A 27,531-nucleotide genomic window follows, 5' to 3' on the forward strand; every position below is an offset into this window, starting at 1 on the left:
AATGGAGTGCATTGATTTTATTGTTATTTGTAAGTGTTGACTTATACAAATTGTAGGCTGTAAGTCTAAATGTAAAGACAACCCTATCTATTACATAGGGATGATAACTCAACAATAGAACATGACAAGTAAATAACACGACGCCTGCACCGGAATCGGAAGATACGAAGACAAAGGTTGAAGAAGCCATCTACAGTCTTGAAGGAATAAGTTCACTGGAAGAAGTTCATTAATATGTTCATGCCTCAGTGAAGAATAAAGATTGAAGTATTCAAGATTGTGGAAGCAATGAAGATGTTGTCCAAGCACTCGGAAGATTTCAGTGCAATCCCTGAAGCAAGATATTTCAAGATATCTTGGTTGGTTATTTATAATCAACAAACTGAAGCATAAACTAACCCGGAACCGACTGATCAATGTTTGCTGACAAAGACGGTACAATGTTTGACTTCAGTGTTAGTCGCTTGTGAACCAGACCAGTGCACTAAGCGTCAGCATGTACGGAGCTTTGCACAGTATTTATTGATCGAAAAATTGATCCATTCATAACAAGTCATTTGTTCCACAGCCAAGCCAAGCCAAATGCCTAGTCTCCATCAGCTATGCCAAAGCTTTTAGATGTTTGCACTTATATATTTGTATATGTACAAATATATTTATATATATATATATATATATATATCCCTAAGAAAACTCATCTTATCAAGAAAACCGAGAAACCCACCTAATCACCGTTGATTTTATAATCATAATATAAATTATGATTTATCAAAAAATCAATCAAATCTAATTCATAAGGGATATTATAGTAATCTTCTACATATATTTAATGCATTCAATTAGTACATATATTTAATGCATTCAATCAGTACATTTAATAAGATATGTAATTTATTAATTTCCTTTTCTATATTATCCATATCTCAATCAATCAATCAGTATTAAATTTGAATTTCAAATTTCAAAAGATTCACTTTGCTGAAAAAATGATCGAATATCTTACAGAATCTTGTTTATATTTTTTGCGTTATCTTGTGTATGATAACGAATCTCTTACCATTCTTACAACGGATCATCTAATAATTTTGTTTATTACGATCTTTTAAGTGTTTTAATAATAAATTTAATATTTTCCTAAGATTCTCTTAAGTGCTCTATTTATTTAAAATAATTTTTTTTCTAGGATTCTGTCAAGTGTTTTACTGATTTAAATATATTTAAGATTTTCTGAGATTCTTTTAAGTATTTTACCAATTTAAATTGAATATTTAAATTAAGATTTTTTTTAAAGATTCTTTCAAGTGTTTTACTCATTTAAATCTATTTAACATTTTTCTGAAATTCTTTTAAGTGTTTTACTAATTTAAATATATTTAATATTTTCCAAGATTCTCTTAGTGTTATACTGATTTTAAATTATTTAAGATTTTCAAGATTATCTTAAGTGCTCGAATAATTTAAAATAAATAATTAGAAGAGACAAAAGAATATCATACAATAAATAATTTATACAAGAGAATTTTCAAATTTTAAAACAATCTTACATGGCACAAATATTTATTATTAGTCATAAAAAATATCTTAGAGAATCTTTTGATATTTATTCTTTAAGATATAATTTTAAAGAATCTTTAGATAAATTTTTTTGTCGTAGATACGAAATCTCTCAACGGAATCTGATAAAATATTTTCTCATTTAACTATAGGAGAGGTATTTCAGTTTAAGTGTAATTGGATTCCTTTAAGTGCTTCTATTCATAATAATAAGATTTAACCAGATTTCATTAAGTGTTTTGATGCATATTTTTATGCAGATTCTTTTGATGAAAATTATATTTAAAAATTAAAGTCTTTCACTCGTATTGTTTTATTAATTGTTTTTTAAAAAAAAATATTTAAAATTTTTAAACTTAATAGGGTCTTAATACTCATTGATATGGATTATATTTTTCACATGTAGGAAATCACTCAATGGAATTCGATCAAGTTTTTTCTTATTTAACTATAGGAGAGGTATTTCAGTTTAAGTGTAATTGGATTTCTTTAAGTGTTCATATTTATAATAAGAGTGATTGGATTCTTTCAGATGTTTATATTTATAATAATAAGATTTAACCAGATTTCATTAAGTGTTTTTATGCATATTTTTATGCAGATTCTTTTGATGAAAATTATATTTAAATATTAAAGTCTTTCCCTTGTATTGTTCTATTAAATCTTTTTTTGAAAATAAATATTTAAAAATTTAAAACTGTCTTAATACTCATTGATATGAATTATATTTTTTACATGTAGGAAATCACTCAATGGAATTCGATCAAGTTTTTTTTATTTAACTATAGGAGAGGTATTTCAGTTTAAGTGGAATTGGATTCCTTTAAGTGTTTATATTTATAATAAGAGTGATTGGCTTCCTTTAAGTGTTTATATTTATAATAATAAGATTTAACCAGATTTCATTAAGTGTTTTGATGCATATTTTTGTGCAGATTTTTTCGATAAAAATTATATTTAAAAATTAAAGTCTTTTACTCGTATTGTTCAATTAATTATTTTTCTGAAAATAAATATTTAAAATATTTAAACTTAATAGGGTCTTAATAATCATTGATATGAATTATATTTTTCACATGTAGGAAATCACTCAATGGAATTCGATCAATTTTGGTATTCTCGTAGACACAATATAATATATGTCAATTTGAAATTTAAAGTGTTCCGATTTGTCATCTAATTTAAGTTTTCTAAAATAATTTTTATAAAGAATATTATCTAATATTATAATATTATATATCAAAATGAGATTCCTGGATGAATAAAAAATGAAATTCACAGTACTTAGCAAAATTTATAAGTGAATATTCACTGAAATTTGAAAAAATATTTTTAAAACAATAAATTCGAAACTATTAAAAAGAATCTATCACTTTATAATACCAGTATATCTAATAAAAACAATTTGATCTCATATCTAAAACCAGTACAAGTACTAAATTAAATATAATTTAATTAATGAAATTTATTAGAATATAAATCCCAGTTAAACACCTAAATGAATCTCCAACAAAATATATACAATGACCGAGTTAACCATCTTATATGGACTTGGTGGTAAGCAACTGTTGAGCACCTTAAGAAATTCATAGAGTCAAACAATCATCAACCACAAAAAATAGCCAAATATTAGACCATCATAGTAATAATCTACTAGAAACACCTCAATAATCTTTACAAGACCACTGGCGGAAGTAAAAAAAACCCGGGTCCCAGACTTTAAAGCTCACCGCAAACATGAAAATAAAACAACCATAGAGCATTTAGAATTTGACGGCAAACAAACATGGGAATGAACTTAAAAATCTCCACGACCTTCAAAACTTGTCGGCTATCCCGACTCAGCCTCCAAGCACCTCCAGAGAATAGATAAAACCTCACGGCCTCAAAATTACATCCTTACGAGTTAAAAACCAGCTCCAGCCAAACAACAAATATATAGAAAGCCACAATCTCCAAAAACATGAAATAGGTAGAGCAACCCAGAGCTTCAAAATAATTGAAAAATAGACCCCAATCACCATCACTTAAAGTAAAAGAACAAGACCACTCTGCTTCTAACTAACACCCAGCAACAACAAAAAGGGCTTCGAGCAAGCCTGCAAAACAATTGAATTCTTCTCCCAGCAGGCCGAATCATCAAGAAACTGCTAAGAAAACCATTAAAACAAACTAAACCCCAACCGAAATCAACCAACAGAAAATATATTATGCCACCACATGATTACACAAAATAACACATAATAGAAAACATATTAGAAAACATAATAGAACACATAATAGAATACATATTAGAACTTAAAGATTCATAAGAACTAAGAATACTTAGAAAAAAGATTTTGAAAATACTTTCACATTAAAAAATACTAAAGATAAAAACCTATATCAATTACTCACTTTCAATGAAGTTTATACGAAAATGATATCAAGTCTGACAAAAGACATGGGTTCAATCTTGTTCTGCATACTGCTTGTTCATCGAATTTTGACTACAAAAAAAATGAAACAATATATTAGTATACTCTGATAATCACAAGAACACATAAAAGAATGTAACACAATGTCCAGAATCTCTAATTAGAACACTATCAACAATTTTTAAGAATTATTAAATATACACTTGATCCACTATATGATCTTTATTACCCATTGAAGTGTCGTGTTTCTCCATTGTTCCCGTAGTCTTTCGATTCTATGCATTGTTCTATATTAAACATGACTTTTCAATATTCACGCGACCAGTTATCTTATCTCAATAACTCATTGTCATTGTGCATCTGATAGATTATCGATGATACTCTTTCAATGATAGAGTTTTGAAAGGCATATGTTTAGCCTATTTGTATTTAAGAGTATCAACTCAACTCTGATAAGAAAGAAAGTAAATTAGCAAGCACTATTGAAGGAATCCGTACGAAGAACGTCAAGTGATTTATTAAAATCATATGTCTGAAGAATTTCAGGATGCTACTGCACACCACTGAAAGAAGTTCATTTATATGTTCAAGCCTCAGTGTACAAATAATATTTTGTAGCACGTCCAGAAGTCCAGAAGGTATAAAGTTTTAATTGTAATGACCCGGATTTTTAAAAATATTTTTTAATATTATAAATGATTTTCTTAAAAAGAAGGGAATAAGATTTAATATTTTATTCTAATTTAATGAGTTTTCAAAGTTTTATATTTAAACCCCGGGTTATTGTGTTATGGATAAATAATTGTATTTTCAAAACTGATTTTCATATATTGTTATTGAAAATTCTAGATGAATATTATATGAATATATGTGGTATGTGACTAAGTGTTACTTGTGGTTTTGCTCGTTTAATTAATTATGGTGAGTTACGATTATTATATGATTAATATATGAATTTTGTGAATTTTGTGTTATCTAGTTTATTGAGCTGAATGCTCGTATGTGTTCGTATTCGCGAGATTTCAATTTCTATATGCTCAGGAGAAAATATAGTTTATTTGGATATTTTCATATCGATTTATGGAATTTTAGATGATTTTATAATTGATTTACGGATTTAATTGCGTATATTTATATTTAATTATTGATTATTTGATTTCCGTAAAACCGTCCACTCGTAACGGTGTAGCAAATTTTCTTCCCGGAAGTTTCGAGAAAACTCACCTTTAGCCTAATTTGAATATTCCGAACATTTTTCGTGTTTTGACTTTTTCGATCCGGAGTACGGTTTTCCCCGGAGTCGGTCCGGCGGAGTTTTTCGGGTATTTTAATTGTTGATAATTATCTAGTTTGTCTCGATATACGTGAAAGCTAGATATTTTGATTATTATATTACTTTTTATCGAAATACGTGCAAATGGGACCCGCAGACTAATCATTGCTTTTAAATGCCCCGTTTTGATGATTATCTCGAAAACCGGTACCGATTGGACCCCGCTTTATTAATATAAAGCTATTAAATACGTATTTCATGTCATATACGATCCAAAGGGGTACCAATTATTTGTAAATATAAATAGACTTTCCTGTAACTTATTTTCACCATAAAAATCATTTCACCAGTTTCTTTTCACGAATACCGAGAGAAACTGAACTGTGTTCTTCGTGTTCTTCGTAATCAAACGAGGATTTGAAGGTGTTATTGGAATCCGATGGAGGCGTATGAATAGCCAAAACGAAGCTCTCGACGCGTAGATTATAGATTAATCATCAAAACAAGCGCAGGTATAATAGATTATTTATTTGGAATTTTACAAAATTCGAATTATAGTATTTCAAGGGATGATTTTTCGTAGATGATCTTGTGTGATTGTTTTGATGATTCCATGTTGTAGTACGTCTTTTTCTCGTCGTTTTGGTATATTATATGTTGAATTTTGACTTCGATAACATAGAGAAAAGTTGGTTTGATTCTTGAAGTTGTGTTCTTGAATGTTCTTGGAGGTTATGAATGTTCTTAATTCAAAAAGAGGCGTTTTTAATCTAGGAATTCTGCGTTGTTTTGGTTTATACCATTAGGAAGAGTGTTTCAAGAGGAATATGTTCATATAATCAGATTTTGCGTGGGATTCACGGTTGAACTCGCCGGAGTTTATGAACACCGGCGGTGTTCTTGGACTTTCCGGCCAAAATCCGGCCAAACTACGTGTTAATTACTAAGTTTGATTATGGGAATGAGTTGTTGGGCGTGTGTACTACTGATCTGGAGTGTATGGCGAGTGGAGGATGCCGGGAAATGAATTTCCGGCGAGTTAGTGTGGTGGCCGGCGGCTTATTGCTGTTTGGTCACCGAAGTTTTGAAGATGATGAAGTTTTTGTACTCAGGTTTTGAAACTTATGAATTACCTCCTGTAACTTTGAAAAGTTGCACTTTAAACCCTGGACGAAAACTTTCAAAAGTTTACAAAATAAACCTTTCTGATTTAATTTCAAAAATTGTTTTTATTTAATTATTTTAATTCCGAAAATAGTTTTTAATTATTTCTTTATTCAAAAATAAATCTAAATTAGTTTATTAATTACTTTTAATTAGTAATTAATTATTTTAATTGGTCAATTAATTTAAATATTAATTGATTAATTATTTTAATTAATTATTAATTGATTTTAATTGATTAATTAATTGGATTTAATTAATCCTTTTTGATTTAAAAATTCCGAAAAATAGTTTCGAGCTTTAAAATATTTTTACAAATTATTTTCAAGGCTCGATAATTGTTTATGAATGATTTCAAGTCCAACTTCAAGTATTTGGGACTTGATTATTTATCCGAAAAGTGATTCTTTTATCGATTTTAATTCCGAAAAATGTTTAAAAATTCCAGAAAATTCCCGAAAAATCATTTTAACCCAAGACTTGATTTAATATCAATTGGGATGGGAAACCTTATGTGTTGTGTGTTGTCTGCTATTGGTTGGATGTGTTATGTGCTGATAGGAGAGTGAGAAAACTGTTTTGATCATATCTTTTGATCAGTAAGTCGGAATCAAGTGAAACGAAAGAGAGACAGAAGCTTATAACGTCTATTTTAATATGATGTGGCTATATGGCTGAGTCTATAAGGTGAATAATTGTTGATAAGTATGCATAATGTGATAATATGTGATCTAAGTGCTATCAAGTGATGATTATGTGAAGTACGTGTTAGTTTTGATATTGTGAAGTGATAAATGATTCGTATGATTGATATTGGATAAGAATATATGGATTATAGTTATTGGATTTTGTTGGTTGATTAATGATTGAGATAGGATAACAGGTGGATAGTCTAATAAATAGACGAGATGATGTCGGATTTTTGACAAGATTTATATGATAATTGATTGATGATATGTTATGTGGAATATGATTGACTATATGTTAGAGTCAAAGCATGCTTATGTGTTACGTGGTATCTGATAAGTTTAAAGGGGTATATAAGTGGGTATCGGTATACGTGATATGTATATGCGATATATTGTTTAGTGACTATAGTATTATCTTATTCTCGTAAAGGATTTGGACGAGACGTGTACGCTCGAAGACGTCAGGAAGTCGAAATGGTATTGCAAAGCGAATAAGGGATGAATCGAGTAAGCGAAGCGATGTGGCGAATAGAGTACGGCTAGAGATGGTCTAGAAATTATAATATGAATAGATTGTGAAAGTGGAAAGATGAGGTTGAGCTATGAGACTAGAGTCAGATTTAAGGCAAGTATCCTGCACCCAGCTTTTGGATATATTGCAAATATTCTGATTCATTCTTTTGATGTGTTGCAAGTATCCTAAGCCTTTCTCTTGGATATATTGCAAATATTCTGATCCATTCCTTTGGTATATGCTTCAAGTATTCATACCTTTCTTTTCAATGTTCGAAAGTGCGAGTATTCTAACCCATTCTTTCTAATCTTCAAGTTTCTAAAGAATCTCCGTTTTACAAATTAATTCGAAGTTCAGATTGTCATTGAAGCATGTGTTGCTCAGTGATAGTTAGAGCTTTGAATGAATTGGGATCTTCTTGATTATTCAACCCGCCATTGTCATGCTGGTTTAGCAGGCTAAATTCAGTTGCTTAGCCGATAATGGAGGATACTGAATAGTTGAGGATTTCCTGAACTGTGATTTATGAAATGATGGATCATAATTTATGAATAGATTATTATCAAAGTTTGATTTGGAATTATTCTGTTGTTGATGATATTTATGATGATGTTCTGTTGATTTACATTGGCTTCTTGAATTGAATTAGAGAATTGGATTATTGTTTTTATATAAACATGTGGACCCGATGAGTGGTCAGACCAGATGAATGGTCATGTTAGGCCAATGAGTGCCTTGGATCCAGTGATAGAGCATGGCGGGGCCTGCTCGGGGTTAGGTATGACTGATCAGCATCCTAACCTTTGTTTTAATTAAAATGTGATAGTCCAATTCGATAATTCTCTTGGAAAGATTGAATTACTCCAGTATTCCATTGATGCAAGGTATTGTGAATCATTCTATACAATACCTTAATCTTATGAATTTATGTCGAATCTTTTACTAAAGTATCTTGAGCCTTTGAACTTCTATCATATTGATTCAGAATTGTTATTGTTTATTATTGTTAGGTCCAATCAGACGTAGAAGGGGGGGGGGGGGTTGAATACGTCGTACCAATTTCTTCGATTTAATTTAATTGCGGATAATCTTTGTTTCAGTCCATGTTAAATCAATCGTAAATAAATAACTCCAGCAAGTCGGGGAATATTCTTGTATTAGAAATAATCCTCGGGTGCTACAAATTCCAACACAAGTGTCGGCTGCAGAGACTACAATCACTCTATTACAAACTCTCGATAAATACGATCTTCTAATTTAACTCTCGAGAATGTGTATAGTGTGTGCACTTACAAAGTGTGTAGTTGTTTTCAAATGAAAACACAAAGCTCTATTTATAGGCTTTACAAAATCTAACCATGGTTAACGAGTTCGTCCTGGACGACTTGAGTTCGTCCTGGACGGATTCGATTCATAAAAATAAATCTAACTCCAAAGTATGCACCAAAGTTGCGCCTGTAAATGTTTGGTCAAACATGGCGCCTCCTTCAGTCAACACTTGCGCTTCATATGGCTTCACAGTGTATGAAGAATATCACTTAGAATATTTTCATGAGCCAATCCTTTGAGTGAAGAGTCAAACATTGCGCTTTGACATTTAGTCAAAACTTGCGCTGCTACAGGGCATCACAGGGCCAATTCTACTTAGAATTATATTCTAAGTGAAGAGAATTGTCAAACGTTGCGCCATTGACCAGGTCAAGACTTGCGCTTGACCATGGTCAATGGTTGCGCCCCTTCTGTGCACAGTGGAGAGATGTCTGGTACTTAGAAATATTTCCATTGCATGTACTTGCGCATTGGACACCTTTAGGGTCGCAACCTTTGACTTGGTCAAAGGTTGCGCTCCATCTCACTGTGTAGTCCATTGCCTTAGAGTATTTTGCCTTAGACTCTCATTTGCATTACTTATTAAATATATATGTATACATATATATATATAGAATTAATTGGGTTTAATTAATTAATTACTTGAATTATTTATGTTCAAGTAATTCACAATTAATATATATATATATACATATGTATATTAATAAATTCTTTGGCAATATTCTGGAGCAGCTCGATTGACTTGATCAATTAATTCGTTGATCGAATCCACTGAATACTTTCGTACGTCCGGACGTCCTGTGCACTGGTCTGGTTCACGAACGATTCGAACTGAAATAATTCTTTGAATCCTTTGCTTGATAATATACTTGATCAGTCATTCCGGGTTAGATGTTGCTTCGATAAATTTGATTATAAATAATCAAATTAAATATACTGGAATCTTTTGGTCTTTGATACTTGATCTTCAGGCAATCTTGATAGCAGAAATGATTTGAACTTTATTCTTCACTGAGGCTTGAACATGTTAATGAACTTCTTTCAGTGGACGGATGCTCGTCTCAGATATCTTGATTGTCTTTGTCTGTTCGTATCGAATCTCCAACCTGTAGATTCCTGTATTATACTTACGTATTGTTTCCTGTCTTTCGTTGTGTTGAGTTATCGTAATTACATTTACGTTACATTATGCTTTACAATCTCCCCCTATTTGATTGTTAGAGTTCGACAAGCAAATCCTTTAAGAGGATAACTCAACTGACACAATGAAAAAGCATACTAATTTAAACAGGAAATAATACTAAGTACAGTCTGGATTATATCTTACATTTTCCAGAAATCAAAAGTAAATACAAGTAGCCATTTGTTCCTCTAGCCTGAACTAATCTTTCCTTGGTTTCTTGGCTCTTGCATTAATCAGCTTCTGCTCAGCTTTCCTCTTTGCAGCTTCCTCTACTCTCTTATGAGTAAGCTTGTTTTCAATCTCTTCAATCCTTGCTGTAATGGTACTTAGTGCCACTTGCTCCAGTGTATTCTCAGGTGGAGGTTGCTCTAGATTTTTCTTCATCTTCTCTAAAGTTTGCAGGTGAACCATCTTCTTCAACTTCTTGAAAGTGACATTCATCTCCATTCCTTCAATTTTCATAATGATCCTTGATGGATGAGCACGAACTCTAGAAGTGTTGTGGACAGTCTCTACAGCTTTTCTTATTTCCAGAAGATCAATCAAATCTTTGAGCACACTCTTGTCTTCTTTTACCACTGACCACTTAACAGCTGCAACTGCACGAGTGATTCTTTTGGAATTGAGTTTTCCAATCTCTGTGAGTGGTATAGCAGTGACTTCAGAGTCTTTCTTCTTCTTGAATATTACAGATGTAGGATTGTAAGTAACAACAGGTGCATTTGGATTTTCAGGAATTTCAGGGTTGAGTGGAGGCAGTGGATATGGTGGTTGACGATTGATGGCTGATAAGTCTAAGTCTCTCAGAGCAGCAAAGTTCAGACGATAAGCATATAACAATTCAGCAGTTAGTCTTCCCTTGCTAGTCCTTGAGCACTTCTCCCTGACTTGAGCTTCCAGATATTTCAGTATACGAGGATTGTATGTTGATAATGCTTCATCAGTGAGTCCAATACTCTGAATCATACCATCCTTGAAATACTTGATAACTGAAGGCTTGTCATGAATTTCAACTCCAATATCAGATATCCAACCTTCCACCATATCTCTGAATATTTCATTATGCTTTCTGCCGGTTGAGATGATCTTGTTTCTTGCCACAAACAGCTCAGTTAAAGAAAGATCTCTGAGAAACTGACTTGACACATGCTTGAGTCCATGGCCTTCTCTCTGTAGCTCAAATGATATGTTCACCATCCATCCTCTCCTGGGAAGAACAGCAACAGACACAGTAGAAATGATATCATTTAACACCTCGTGATAATCATGTAAATCTTTGTAGTTGTTCCTGAAGGAGTCAAAGATATCTTTTACTTCGTCATCATCATTATCTTGAGTGACCTCTGGAAAATCAAACACAGATCTAGCAGCATCCCATTCAGCTCCATCTTTATGTAAGTTGGCAAGTCTCCTTTCCCTTCGAATCCGTCTTTGGTTTTCTAACTTCTCCCTTGCTCTCTTTTGCTCAGCATAATCCCTAGCAACATTAGCAATGTCTTGTGGATTTGCAATTTCAAACTCTTCAGCAGGAAAGATGTCATTGTGATATGCAAGTTCATCAGCAAAGACTTCAGCGTCTGGGATTTCTCCTTCTTCAAGATCTTCATTCTCAGCACCAACCATCCTAATCACCCTGTCATCCACAAACTCAGGGATGTATTCATCATGACTGTAACTGAATTGATGCCTAAGAGCAGAATCAATCAGTTCTTCAGACACCCCTGTTATCACCCTCTTTCCCTTTGCTTTTTCTGCTGCTCTCTCCCCCTCAGTTGAGTAATCCTCTCTGGAAGGTTGAGATGCCAGCAACTTAGCCTCCAGGGCAGCCAACCTTTGTTCCATTGTTGATTGGATCTCTACCAACTCCTCCCGTAGAACAAGATTCTCAGCTTCTAAATGTTGAACTTTGAATTTCAGAGCTTCAAATTCTGTCACAGATACAGTTGGAAGTGGTGTAGGTTGGGCTGATGGGTTCTCACTTGTGCGTTCTGTAGGTGTTTCTCTCGTTTCACTCAAAGCTAGAACACTCAGTGGGTCAGAGGGTTTCTGTATAGCAAGTTCTGTTGGTGTTTCCCTCTCACTCAAAGACATTCCAGCATCCTTAGATGTACCTGCAGAAGAAATCTTCTTAGCCTCTTCTAGAGAGGTCACAGAAGGTGCAATGAAGGTTCGTAAGCCTTCGTCCTCGGTTTCCTCGTCAGATGAATCTGAGTCATAAGAAACAAGTTGCCGACCACTTGAAAGTGGTGAGTCCTTTGATGGATCCTGAGTTGGAATCTCAGGGTCGGTAGACACAGGGCTCGAAGGATGTGATCCTTGAATTGGCGAAGCACCCTGGTTTCCCACAACTGCCTTTGACGGCGAATGACTTTGTGACACGTCCTCTATAACTGGCACACTTCCTGATACGAAGGGCTTAGAAACAGATTGCCGTTCACCTTCGAGAGGTGAAGAGTCCTTTGAAGGATCTGGGAATGTTCCTCCCAGGGGGGTAGACAAGGATGTAGAAGGTGGCATTTCATCCAAGTTTCCCCCAGAAGCCTGTGAAGGCACTTGACCCTGAAAAGGATCAGAAACAACAGTGTCTATCCCTGACATGGACGACAAAGTGTTCGCAACCGTCAATTCTTCAACTGTGTGTGCAACCTCACTGTGCATTGGAATAGTATTTGGCTGAGGTGGTGAAGAAATAGACATATCTGCAGTTGTCTCAGGTTCTATTCTCCTTTCTTGACTAGGAGACAGAGCTGCAGTTTCAGAAACGATCTCCTTATGTGGTGCACTTAAGGCACTTTCTCCCTCTTTCTCAGAAATAATAAGTGGTTGGCTAAGGGGTAGAGATGTTTCTGCTTCATGTGTTTGGGAAGTGGTGCCTTGGTTATGAATTTGGGGGATTTCAAATTCACTGGCACGTGGAGGAAGTGGAGTGAGTGGATTAAGATCCAGTAAATTCTGGACCCAATCATCAGGTGCACTAAATGACAAATTGTCAGAGTCAGAAGGTATACCTGATGGATGCAGGGGATTGTATGTGTTGGTGAAGAGTTCATCAATGTCCACCATCACATCATCAGTTGGTGCAGCTACAGTGGATTGTACAGGACTATTTGCTTCATCCTCAGAATCAGTAGAGTTGTCCTGTAGTGAATCCTCTCCATCAGATTGATCATTAGCTTCAGAGGAGACATCTGCAGCATCTTCCACAATCACTTCTTCCTCTACAGGAATATTTTGAGCCTCAGGAACATTTTCTTGGATGAGTGGCTCAGGAATTGGTTCATCATGTTCTTCAGGGACTTCTTCAGCAACAACAGGGGCAGCAACAGGTTGAATTGGTGGTGGAGGCACATTTTGATTCAGAAAAGCTTGCATGGCCTCAGTGATCACCACTGGTTCATTGTTGGTGTATCCTTGATGATTCTCCAGCATTGATATCACCCTTGTAGTCATGAAGGAACAGATGACATTGTCTATATTTGGATAGACAGCACGTTCAGCAGGTGTCAACATCTGATTCAGCACAATCTGGAAGAAACAAGGATAAAGAAGTACATGTCTGTTCTTCCTCAGAGAGTCCTGAAAAGCTCCCATAATCAGATGTCCCAGATTGATTCTTGAGTTTTGAGCAATGGCAATCCCAATTTCCTGATTGAAGTTGGTAATCCCATGGAATCCTCCAGTTTTAGGGGCAAACACATGGGAGATGGAATTAAAGAAGAAATTCCATTCCCTAGGCAGGTGCTTGACATACATCTTCGCTGGAAGATCACCATTTGGCTCCCTCTGACAGTGGATAGCATAGAAAAATTAACTCGTTCAGCTCTGTCAGGAACAGCTTCAAAATTTTCTGTAGGTAGCTGGAGTGCAGTGTTCAGGGTATTCTCAGTGATCGAAAGTGTACGTCCCTGAATTGTGCAAGTAAGTCCAAGTACTTGTCCTGCATTTACAACAGAAAGAGAAGACAAAAACTCTCGTAGAAGAGATTTGTTAAGATTAACTGATTCTGTCATTGCAAATCTGGCAAAAGAAAATTCTGACATATATCGAATCCAGCGTCGATAATTCGCTTGCGTAATTAAATTATTATTTTCAACAATAGTGAAATTTGTTTTCGGAATCTCAAAATTTGCAGCCATTTTTAATAATAATTAAAAATGATTATAAATTTCGTTTCACGAATAATAACGAACAAATTTCAATTTATGTCACGAAAATAATTAATTAATAACGCTCCGTAAAACCCTAAATCCAAGAATTTTAGAATCCAATGAAATTCAAGTATGTTGTTCTACTCGAAATTCTAAGAATTATGGGATCGGCTTCGCAAATTATGGACACTAAAAACACGTATAAATCGAGCCTAGAAGTTCAAGGGGTTCGAAAAGCCCTCACGAAAAGTAACGACGGATCGTGATGAGACTGGTATCAAAATAAACCTCTTGTCTCAGGGATTCCAAAACAGGTCTCGAAATCAAAAATGGGCAAGGATTTGATGGTGTTTTGTGGATTTAAAAAACTCGAACTCGTGAGTTTGAATATGGCAGTGGAGGGTTTGAACTTGTGTGTATATGCTGTGTATATCGGTACTAAACTGAGAAGAAAAGAGAACAAGTGTTAGTACATATACAAGGCTGAGAGAAGGGCGCAACTTGGTTAATTACCAAGTTGCCCCTTATACTGTACACAGAGGACAGAGGGTGGCGCGACTTGTAGAATTACCAGATTGCCCTCTATACATGACTGTATAGAGGCGCAAGTTTGGAGGGCTTAGAAAATAATCTAAGTCGAGTCTGAGAGATAAAAGAATCGAGAGTAGTGGCGCAACATTTGACCAAGTCAAATGTTGCGCTCCTACTACTACACGGGAGTCTATTACTTAGACAAAATTCTAAGTACAACACCACACAGATGTAACATGAAGTGGAGGCGCAACCTTTGACTTTGAAAAAGTCAAAGTTTGCGCCGTGCCTCATCCTGATATAGTACTTGTAGATTTCACAGAGTTTTAACTCTAAAAACACAAGTACCAATTGTATCAAATTTTATTTTGAATAAAAATAAAACAATCTGATACAACACAGTCACAATTGAATTAAATGAAGTTTTAACTAAATTAGTTTTAGTTAAACAAAATTTAATTAATAATGCTGCAATTATTTTAATTAACATTTAATTAATGGACAACTTAAAATAATTTGAATTGCTTCAAATCCATTAATCAAATATAATTAAAATATGAATCAAATAAACACTAATATTCATTAATTGAATATAAGCACTTAAACAATTCAAGAAAATTAATTCCAAATATCTACCACTTAGCAATTAATCACATAATCACATAAAGTCATGCAGATCATATAAATCATGGTAAATAATTAAAACTAATTATCATATTAATATTGTAAAATACTGGATGCTCTTTGTAAATTCACAGGTCCTGAAAATATGTACATTTTAAAACTTGTGAAATTACGAACAAATTGCAGTTATTTCTTGTCTGATCAATTAGACATATTTAACATCCCAAGTTCACCAACCAATCTAGAGAAAGTGGATTCGTCTAGTGGTTTAGTGAAGATGTCTGCAATTTGTTGATCAGTAGGTACGAAGTGTAACTCTACTGTTCCATTCATGACATGCTCGCGAAGGAAATGATACCTTATATCAATATGCTTTGTCCTGGAGTGTTGAACAGGATTATTGGCAATGGCAATGGCACTCGTGTTATCACATAGAATCGGAATTTTATCCAACAGGAGTCCATAATCTTGTAGTTGATTCCTCATCCACAAGATTTGAGCACAGCAACTTCCAGCAGCTATGTATTCAGCTTCTGCTGTAGACGTAGACACGGAGTGTTGCTTCTTGCTATACCATGACACCAACCTTCGTCCAAGAAACTGACAGCTTCCTGAAGTACTTTTCCTATCAATCTTACATCCTGCAAAGTCAGAATCTGTATAGCCAATCAGATTAAAACCTGTATCTTTAGGGTACCAAATCCCTAGATTGGGGGTTCCCTTAAGATACCTAAAAATACGCTTAACAGCTATAAGATGTGACTCTTTAGGATCAGCCTGGAATCTAGCACATAAACAAGTTGCGAACATGATATCTGGTCTACTAGCAGTTAAGTATAAGAGAGAGCCAATCATACCTCGATACTTCGTGATGTCAACTGACTTACCAGATTTGTCCTGATCAAGTTTGACAGCAGTTGGCATAGGGGTTTTGGCAGGAGATGCTTCTTCCATTCCATATTTCTTCAGAAGATCCTTGATGTATTTAGATTGGCAGATAAAAATACCGTCAGGCTTCTGAATGACTTGAAGTCCTAGGAAGAAGGACAATTCTCCCATCATGCTCATCTCATACTTGCTCTGCATTAACTTAGCAAATCTTTCGCACAAAAGATCATTAGTAGAACCAAATATAATGTCATCAACATATACTTGTACAAGAATTATATCATCCTTATGCTTTTTATGGAAAAGAGTTTTATCGATGATACCTCTGGTGAAACCATTTTCAAGTAAGAACTTGGAAAGAGTGTCATACCAGGTTCGAGGGGCTTGCTTCAGGCCATAGAGTGCTTTGAAGAGAAAGTATACGAAGTCTTCAAATTCCTTGTCTTCAAACCCAGGGCGTTGTTCAACATAGACTTCCTCTTCTAGATCACCATTCAGGAATGCACTTTCACATCCATCTGATATACTTTGAAGTTGGAGTGTGCAGCAAATGCTAAGAACATCCTGATTGCTTCAAGCCTAGCAACTGGAGCATAGGTTTCATCATAATCAATTCCTTCTTCTTGTGAATAACCCTTTGCAACCAGTCTTGCCTTATTCCTCGTAACAATACCATCTTCATCCAGTTTGTTTCTAAACACCCATCTAGTGCCAACTATAGATTTTCCTTTAGGTCTTGGCACCAGCTTCCAAACTTTCTGCCTTTCGAATTGATTGAGTTCTTCCTGCATTGCAGATACCCAATCTGGATCACTTAGAGCCTCTTCAACTTTCTTTGGTTCTATCTGAGACAAGAATCCAGCAAAGTTGCATTCATTCTGAGTTGCTCTTCTAGTCTGCACTCCTGTGTCTGGATCACCAATGATTTGTTCAACAGGATGGTCTCTACTCCATACCCTTTGTCTTGGCAGATTCAATCTTGATGATTCACCAAAATCATAGTTGTGTTGAGTGTGATGACTAGTGGATCCACTTTGACTTACTCCCCCTGAGCTGATGTAGATTCTATTTGATGATCCTCCACTTTGACCACTGTGACCATGATGATCATTTGTATTGTTGCCAATACTTCCTCCAGATGGTTCAGGATCAGCATTCTCTTCATTTGCATTAGGATCTCTTATATCAGCTTCAGGTTGATCTTCTCCTAAGTAGATGTCTTCTAAATTCTCAAACTCCAGAGAATCAGATTCATTTTCTTTTTGGAAACTTGGGAGTTTGGTATCATCAAATCTTACATTGATGCTTTCAATCAGTTTGTCGTCATTGATCAGATAAACCCTGTAGGCCTTAGACTCCAAAGAATAACCCAGAAATATGCCTTCTTCAGCTTTGGCATCAAACTTTCCCAAATGCTCTTCTTTTAACACAAAGCATTTAGCACCAAACACATGAAAGTAACTCAGTGATGGTTTTCTGTTGGCCATTACTTCATAAGGAGTCTTATCCAAGTCCTTGTTAATCAGGGTACGATTTTGAGTGTAGCAAGCAGTACTCACAGCTTCAGCCTAAAAATAGATTGGAAGTCTTGATTGACTAATCATTGTCCTTGCTGCTTCAATCAAGGTTCTGTTCTTCCTTTCTACGACACCATTTTGTTGTGGAGTCCTTGGAGCTGAATACTGACGAGAGATGCCCTTATCAGTACAGAAGTCATTAAGAACAGCATTACGAAATTCTGTTCCATTATCTGATCTGATTGCCCTTACTGGCAGATCTGCTTCCTTTTCAATCTTCTTGATATGATCAATGATGACGAGTGCTGCTTCATCCTTTGAATGTAAGAATAATACCCATGTGTATTTTGAGTAGTCATCGACGATCACAAGAGCATATCTTTTCCTTGATATAGAAGGAATGTTGACTGGTCCAAACAGATCCATATGAATCAGTTGAAGGGGTGAACCAATATCAGTCATGCCTTTGCTCCTGTGTGATTCAATCTTGATGATTCACCAAAATCATAGTTGTGTTGAGTGTGATGACTAGTGGATCCACTTTGACTTACTCCCCCTGAGCTGATGTAGATTCTATTTGATGATCCTCCACTTTGACCACTGTGACCATGATGATCATTTGTATTGTTGCCAATACTTCCTCCAGATGGTTCAGGATCAGCATTCTCTTCATTTGCATTAGGATCTCTTATATCAGCTTCAGGTTGATCTTCTCCTAAGTAGATGTCTTCTAAATTCTCAAACTCCAGAGAATCAGATTCATTTTCTTTTTGGAAACTTGGGAGTTTGGTATCATCAAATCTTACATTGATGCTTTCAATCAGTTTGTCGTCATTGATCAGATAAACCCTGTAGGCCTTAGACTCCAAAGAATAACCCAGAAATATGCCTTCTTCAGCTTTGGCATCAAACTTTCCCAAATGCTCTTCTTTTAACACAAAGCATTTAGCACCAAACACATGAAAGTAACTCAGTGATGGTTTTCTGTTGGCCATTACTTCATAAGGAGTCTTATCCAAGTCCTTGTTAATCAGGGTACGATTTTGAGTGTAGCAAGCAGTACTCACAGCTTCAGCCCAAAAATAGATTGGAAGTCTTGATTGACTAATCATTGTCCTTGCTGCTTCAATCAAGGTTCTGTTCTTCCTTTCTACGACACCATTTTGTTGTGGAGTCCTTGGAGCTGAATACTGACGAGAGATGCCCTTATCAGTACAGAAGTCATTAAGAACAGCATTACGAAATTCTGTTCCATTATCTGATCTGATTGCCCTTACTGGCAGATCTGCTTCCTTTTCAATCTTCTTGATATGATCAATGATGACGAGTGCTGCTTCATCCTTTGAATGTAAGAATAATACCCATGTGTATTTTGAGTAGTCATCGACGATCACAAGAGCATATCTTTTCCTTGATATAGAAGGAATGTTGACTGGTCCAAACAGATCCATATGAATCAGTTGAAGGGGTGAACCAATATCAGTCATGCCTTTGCTCCTGTGTGATTCAATCTTGATGATTCACCAAAATCATAGTTGTGTTGAGTGTGATGACTAGTGGATCCACTTTGACTTACTCCCCCTGAGCTGATGTAGATTCTATTTGATGATCCTCCACTTTGACCACTGTGACCATGATGATCATTTGTATTGTTGCCAATACTTCCTCCAGATGGTTCAGGATCAGCATTCTCTTCATTTGCATTAGGATCTCTTATATCAGCTTCAGGTTGATCTTCTCCTAAGTAGATGTCTTCTAAATTCTCAAACTCCAGAGAATCAGATTCATTTTCTTTTTGGAAACTTGGGAGTTTGGTATCATCAAATCTTACATTGATGCTTTCAATCAGTTTGTCGTCATTGATCAGATAAACCCTGTAGGCCTTAGACTCCAAAGAATAACCCAGAAATATGCCTTCTTCAGCTTTGGCATCAAACTTTCCCAAATGCTCTTCTTTTAACACAAAGCATTTAGCACCAAACACATGAAAGTAACTCAGTGATGGTTTTCTGTTGGCCATTACTTCATAAGGAGTCTTATCCAAGTCCTTGTTAATCAGGGTACGATTTTGAGTGTAGCAAGCAGTACTCACAGCTTCAGCCCAAAAATAGATTGGAAGTCTTGATTGACTAATCATTGTCCTTGCTGCTTCAATCAAGGTTCTGTTCTTCCTTTCTACGACACCATTTTGTTGTGGAGTCCTTGGAGCTGAATACTGACGAGAGATGCCCTTATCAGTACAGAAGTCATTAAGAACAGCATTACGAAATTCTGTTCCAGTATCTGATCTGATTGCCCTTACTGGCAGATCTGCTTCCTTTTCAATCTTCTTGATATGATCAATGATGACGAGTGCTGCTTCATCCTTTGAATGTAAGAATAATACCCATGTGTATTTTGAGTAGTCATCGACGATCACAAGAGCATATCTTTTCCTTGATATAGAAGGAATGTTGACTGGTCCAAACAGATCCATATGAATCAGTTGAAGGGGTGAACCAATATCAGTCATGCCTTTGCTCCTGTGTGATGCTTTCTTTGACTTCCCTTTTTCACATGCATCACAGAGTTCTTCTTGACAGAATTCTTTCTGTGGCAGTCCTCTCACAAGTTCTCTTTTGACTAAAGAGTTCATAGTCTTAAAGTTCAAATGTGAGAGCTTCCGATGCCATAACCAACTATCATCAGCAGAGGCCTTGGTGTAGAAACACTTGACCTCCCCCTTACTTGCTGAGTCTATGTCGGCTATAAACAAACTTGATTTTCTTACACCACGAAGTGTAAGATCCTTGTTCTTCCGGTTCTGGATTAAGCAAACTTCCTTCTGAAAGATTACGTCGTATCCTTTGTCACAGAACTGACTGATACTCAGTAAGTTGTGCTTGAGTCCTTCTACCAGAGAGATATCTTCAATGATGACATTTCCAACTTTCAGCTTACCATATCCCGTTGTAAATCCTTTGCTGTCATCTCCAAAGATTACAATTGGGCCGGTTCTCATCACCACATCTGTGAGCAGGGACTTTTCTCCAGTCATGTGTCTTGAACAACCACTATCAAGAACCCACACAACTTTACTTTTCCTTCCTGTGCCCTGCATTCACAAATGGATTAAATTTTCTTTGGTACCCAGACGTTCTTGGGTCCAGGTGATTTAGTAGAAACAGGATTATCAACAGAAACTGGTTTAACATGTGCTTGTTCAGGGGTGACTGGACTCTTCTCCTTTTTAGTCTTAGCAGAAGTGCTTTTAGACTTGGAGTTGGGAGTTTCCTTCTTCTTAGAAGGACTAGCAGTCTTTGCCACAGGGGCAACAGAAGGTGCAGGCATATTCATATTCATAGTAGATGGTGCAGAAAAAGATGCATTCAACATGGTAAAACATGCAGACATCATATTCATAGCACATAGCATGCAACCTACTCTACCACATGGCAAATGAACAGCATTCATGTTAACAGTATTAGGCATGCTAGAAACAGAATTATCTACTTTAATCACTTTACATGCATGAGTAAGATGATTAGTAGAATTGCAATTATTACAAATCTTTCTAGCATTAGAATTCCTAGAATTGGTGTTCTTAGAATCTAACTTGCCATTCCTGTTGTTCTTCTTTTTGTTGGAACTAGTACTTTCTAATCCAGTTTTATCTGAGTCATCTCTGACATGGGAATTAGAAGGTACATCTTGTGATTCCTGTTTTACTTGAGGCTTAACAACTTCCTCATTTTTCAACTCTTCCTTGATGACAAGGTCTTCTTCTATCAGAGGTTCTGTTTGTGCCATTCTAAAGATAGGGGTCTTGGTGTTCTTCAGAATTTTAGGTATATTTGTTCCTTCAGGAGCATTCTCAGTTCCTGCTGAAACAAATATGCCTTCATTCTCTTTTCTCTTCTTTCTTTTGGCTCTTTCCAAAGAACTATAGTCAAGGCCAATAGCAACCTTCTTATCAACCCTTTGACTATCCAAGATCTCTTTCTGTAGAAAGGCAGAATTCTGATAGGCCCTAAGCTTAGTTTCTAGGTCAGCAATCTGAGACCTAAGGGACTCCTCAATTTCTGCACTACACTTCTCCTTATTCTCTAGATATTCAATTCTATCTTTAAGGTTAGTGTTTATGAGTTTCTCTAAAGCTAATTCATCTACTCTTTCTTCAAGTTTAGCTATCTTTAGAGAAAGACTACTGTTATCTGATTCTGAAGCTAATAAACTAGTGTGCAAGTTATACATCTCTTGACCTAGTTCATTTATAGTCTTTTTATAATCAGCAGTAGTCATGTCATCAACAGAAATTTCAGGAGATACCTGAGATGGAGATTCCTCGACAGTGTCAGCCATTAATGCAAAAGCATAATTGCTCTGGACAGGTTCATCATCAGAATCTGTGTCATCCCAGCTTTTTCCCTCAGCAATGTAAGCCCTTCCTTTGTGCTTGGCCACCATTGCTTCCAACTTAGCTTTTAGCTTCTCATTTTCTTTCTTCAGATCCTCATAAGAATTCTTCTTATCATATGAGTTGCTTCTGACAGGAGCTGCTTTGGGTTTCCTGCACTCTGTAGCAAAGTGCCCTAAGTCATTGCAGTTGTAGCATCTGACCTTGCTCTTGTCATACATGTTTGGTTTGAAACTGCCAGTACTCTTTGACCCTGAGCCTGAGTATCCTCCTTTACCCTGAATCTTGTTCCCTGAAGCTTTCTTGTACCGGGGGTTCTTTCTGAACTTGATATGCTTAAACCTTGCAGCCATATAAGCCATTGACTTATCTTCCAGCTGCTCCAGCTCTTCTTGAGTGTAGAACTCATCCTCCGGTTCTTCAGAAACTTCATCAACTTCAGCTTCTACAATCTCAGTAATGGTAGAAGGATAGTCAGCTTTGATGGATGAACAATCACTCTGAGCAACAGTGTGATCATTGATACCATATTCAACTAATTGTTGATAACCAAAGTATGGTTGATCAGCAATCAGTGCAGTGGTCTTCTGTAAGGCCATACTCTTGGATTCTGTTGATCCACCACCATATATAATCTTTCTCTGTTCAAGTTCCATCTCAAACGTCTTCAGTTTTCCAAACAGCTTTTCCAAAGTCATAGTCCTGAAGTCGCTTCTTTCCCGGATGGTCTCTGTCTTAACAACTAGATGGGGTGGCATCACAAATGAGAACTTTCTGTTTATCTCTTTCTGTGGATAAGTCTTTCCATGCAGGGTGAGTTCATTCAACAACAACATGAATCTCTCATAGATTTGAGAAATGTTCTCTCCAGGTATTGCCTGAAATGCTTCATATCTGGCAATTAGCATATCGTATCTGTTTTCCCTGACTTCTTCAGATCCCTCCATCAATGCCTCAATAGTGTCCCACATCTGCTTTGAAGTTTTCAGACTTAGTATCAGATGTGTCATTGTCTTGGTCATTGATTCAACAATTATGAGTTGCAGATTATGATCCTGTGCAACATATTCCTTATCAGTGTCAGTGTATTCACTTTTCTCTTTGGGAACAGACTTCTGTGGAATACGAACACCATTTTCAACAGATTCAGGAATAATCTTCATAGGCACAAATGGACCATTTTCCAGAATCCCAATGAACATGGGATTAGCAACTCTGATGTACAGCAACATCTTCATCTTCCAGTTGTTGTAGTCATCCTTGTCAAATGGAGGTACTTTGATTCCTAACTTGTGTGTCGACATTGTTATCAGATAAAATTACGATTGTACGGACAGCTAGCTTTTCAGATTGGTTACGGATCTCAGATCTGTATATCGATCAGCTAAGCTCTGATACCAATTGTTAGGTCCAATCAGACGTAGAAGGGGGGGGGGGGGGGTTGAATACGTCGTACCAATTTCTTCGATTTAATTTAATTGCGGATAATCTTTGTTTCAGTCCATGTTAAATCAATCGTAAATAAATAACTCCAGCAAGTCGGGGAATATTCTTGTATTAGAAATAATCCTCGGGTGCTACAAATTCCAACACAAGTGTCGGCTGCAGAGACTACAATCACTCTATTACAAACTCTCGATAAATACGATCTTCTAATTTAACTCTCGAGAATGTGTATAGTGTGTGCACTTACAAAGTGTGTAGTTGTTTTCAAATGAAAACACAAAGCTCTATTTATAGGCTTTACAAAATCTAACCATGGTTAACGAGTTCGTCCTGGACGACTTGAGTTCGTCCTGGACGGATTCGATTCATAAAAATAAATCTAACTCCAAAGTATGCACCAAAGTTGCGCCTGTAAATGTTTGGTCAAACATGGCGCCTCCTTCAGTCAACACTTGCGCTTCATATGGCTTCACAGTGTATGAAGAATATCACTTAGAATATTTTCATGAGCCAATCCTTTGAGTGAAGAGTCAAACATTGCGCTTTGACATTTAGTCAAAACTTGCGCTGCTACAGGGCATCACAGGGCCAATTCTACTTAGAATTATATTTTAAGTGAAGAGAATTGTCAAACGTTGCGCCATTGACCAGGTCAAGACTTGCGCTTGACCATGGTCAATGGTTGCGCCCCTTCTGTGCACAGTGGAGAGATGTCTGGTACTTAGAAATATTTCCATTGCATGTACTTGCGCATTGGACACCTTTAGGGTCGCAACCTTTGACTTGGTCAAAGGTTGCGCTCCATCTCACTGTGTAGTCCATTGCCTTAGAGTATTTTGCCTTAGACTCTCATTTGCATTACTTATTAAATATATATGTATACATATATATATATATATAGAATTAATTGTGTTTAATTAATTAATTACTTGAATTATTTATGTTCAAGTAATTCACAATTAATATATATATATATACATATGTATATTAATAAATTCTTTGGCAATATTCTGGAGCAGCTCGATTGACTTGATCAATTAATTCGTTGATCGAATCCACTGAATACTTTCGTACGTCCGGACGTCCTGTGCACTGGTCTGGTTCACGAACGATTCGAACTGAAATAATTCTTTGAATCCTTTGCTTGATAATATACTTGATCAGTCATTCCGGGTTAGATGTTGCTTCGATAAATTTGATTATAAATAATCAAATTAAATATACTGGAATCTTTTGGTCTTTGATACTTGATCTTCAGGCAATCTTGATAGCAGAAATGATTTGAACTTTATTCTTCACTGAGGCTTGAACATGTTAATGAACTTCTTTCAGTGGACGGATGCTCGTCTCAGATATCTTGATTGTCTTTGTCTGTTCGTATCGAATCTCCAACCTGTAGATTCCTGTATTATACTTACGTATTGTTTCCTGTCTTTCGTTGTGTTGAGTTATCGTAATTACATTTACGTTACATTATGCTTTACAATTATTACTTGCTGAGCATTGTTGCTCACTCTTGCTATTCTCTTTTAACCATTTCAGAAAGGATTAAAGATGAATGGCTAGACTATGATTGCGAGTAAGGCTAAGGCTAGGCGAGGATTCAGAGTTGAGGATTCAGTGGTCAAGGAGTATTCAGGAAGACTTATAAAGTTGGTGCTAGCTAGAGTTGAGCTATTGAGATTCAGATGTAATTCATAGCTGGAACAAATTGGCAGTGATTCTTCTTATCGAAGATGATCTGATTTGGTAAGAGATGTTGTGTAATAATTAGTGATGGATTCTAATTTCAATACTGTAACCTGGATGCGATCCTGTTGATTTTAGGGGGTTTAAATGTTCTCATTCAAATCTTTTATTAAATGTTTTCAAGTTTTAAATTCTTTTGGATTTTCATTATTTTTTAAAAAAAAAAAAAAAAAAAATTTACAGGTTTTTGAAGTGTTTTAAAAATGGTTTTGTGTGGTGACGTCAGAATCCAGACCCCCGGATTCCTGGACCGTCACATTAATACTTTATTTATTCAGAAGATTCCAAACTATTTCTACTTATGAAGAAGAACTACGAAGACAAAGACTCAATGAACAAGCCACTTCACAAATGTTTAATTGATAAAGAATATTTGATTCAGCTAGATACAGATGAACCAGACAGTACATTTGTGTGTCAGCTACTCAGATTAAATATTCTGCATCAACAATAGGTGGTCGTTCAATCAAGACAAAGAATCAAATCTTTTAAAAGGAAGTCAGAAGACCTGCTGCTGAAGAAGTGCTCAATATAATTATTCTTTTAATTAATTCACACTCGAATTAATTTAATTTATGAATTTATATAATTAATATAATTAAGTGGATAATTATTGGATTAATTATATAAGAAAAACCATTGTTTATATGCTTTTTGGGCACGGTATGACAATCTAAGGGATTGTCATACCGCACCATGACTTGTGCCTATGTCAGACGGCATGACAAACCATTTGGTTTGTCATACCGAATGATTAAGGCATGACAATGGTGATTGTCATACCGAAATCACAAGGTATGACAATCCCTTGGATTGTCATACCGTTTGTCATACCACATGAAGACTTAGCCTCCAAGGTTTGATTGTCATACCTTCCCACTGATTGTCATACCGTTTGTCATACGGATGTCATACCTATTCAAAATCAGCATGACAATGCTTGTAATTGTCATACCTTCCCTTGTATTGTCATTCTGATTGTCATACCTTCCCTTAGATTGTCATACCTTCTCATTTGTGCCATGACAATGCTTCTAATTGTCATACCTTTTGTCATAGCACTTGTGTAATTGTCATAGAGCTTCCTAAGGGTTGTCATGCCTAGCTTTGTCATATTAGTTCAATGGTTTGCCTATAAATATGGCTTCACCACTTCATTTGTTCAATGTTCATTGCATTGTAAAGCTTTCAAGTTGTGCTAAACTTGCTTTTGTTTAATCCACAGTTTTCTGTGCTTTGATCACTCGGTTGTTTTAATCCGCTAAGTTAGAATACTTCCTGTCAAATTTATTCTACGAACTAGTGGACTTTAAAACGAACCATATTAATTATATACCGACTTAAAAATTGTTATATTAATTAATTTAAATCTGATTAACAAGTTACACTCCAATCAGATTATTCCGCCGCGATTATTTTGTGACGATTGTTTTCAACCCCCCCTTCTACAATCGTATCTGGACCTAACAATTGGTATCAGAGCGGTTGATACCATTTTCCGTATCAGATCCTATACACACTCTGTAACGTCCAAATATTTTTTATTCGAATTAATTTTATTCCAAAAATTAATTTTGATTTAAAATATTTTTCTTTCAAAAATCCAAATCTCTCCAAACACTATTCATTTTAAATCTTTAAAAATGAGTACACAAAAGATCAGTAGCATTAAAATCCCACCGTTCAGCAAGGAACACTTTGGCCTATGGAAGAGGCATATGTTATTGTTCCTCCGCACCGCCAACAGAAAATATATCGGGATATTAAACAAGGGTGTTTCTATTCCGGTGAAAGTCATATTAGCACACGAAGAAGAAGGTGTGTTAATACCTCATCAGACCATTCCGAAAGAACTTCATGAGTATACAGATGAAGAGGGTGAACAAATGAATTTAGATGACGCTCTTCAACTGATTCTGGTAGAATCTCTAGATCCAGTGATGTACAATGCTATTGTAAATTGTACAAACGCCAAGCAAATCTGGGATACGTTAGAGATTATCAATGAAGGCTCAGAAGAAGTTAGGGAAAACAAGAAGGAAATACTGATGGCTCAGTATGAACAGTTTGGTTCCAATCCTGGTGAAGGAATTTCAGAAGTGTTTATCA

General features: G+C 35.7%; 1 long non-coding RNA gene across 1 annotated transcript; it reads left to right on the forward strand.

Annotated features, from left to right (window-relative positions):
• The first annotated feature begins 4,851 nt into the window (after positions 1–4,851).
• LOC135151960 (uncharacterized) lies at positions 4,852–25,499 on the forward strand. The gene is made up of 2 exons (XR_010290952.1): positions 4,852–5,756; positions 25,216–25,499. It is a non-coding gene; the product is annotated as an uncharacterized LOC135151960 (long non-coding RNA).
• Positions 25,500–27,531: the final 2,032 nt, after the last annotated feature.

This window comes from Daucus carota, chromosome 4, assembly GCF_001625215.2.
Source record: "Daucus carota subsp. sativus chromosome 4, DH1 v3.0, whole genome shotgun sequence".
Lineage (NCBI taxonomy): Eukaryota > Viridiplantae > Streptophyta > Magnoliopsida > Apiales > Apiaceae > Daucus > Daucus carota.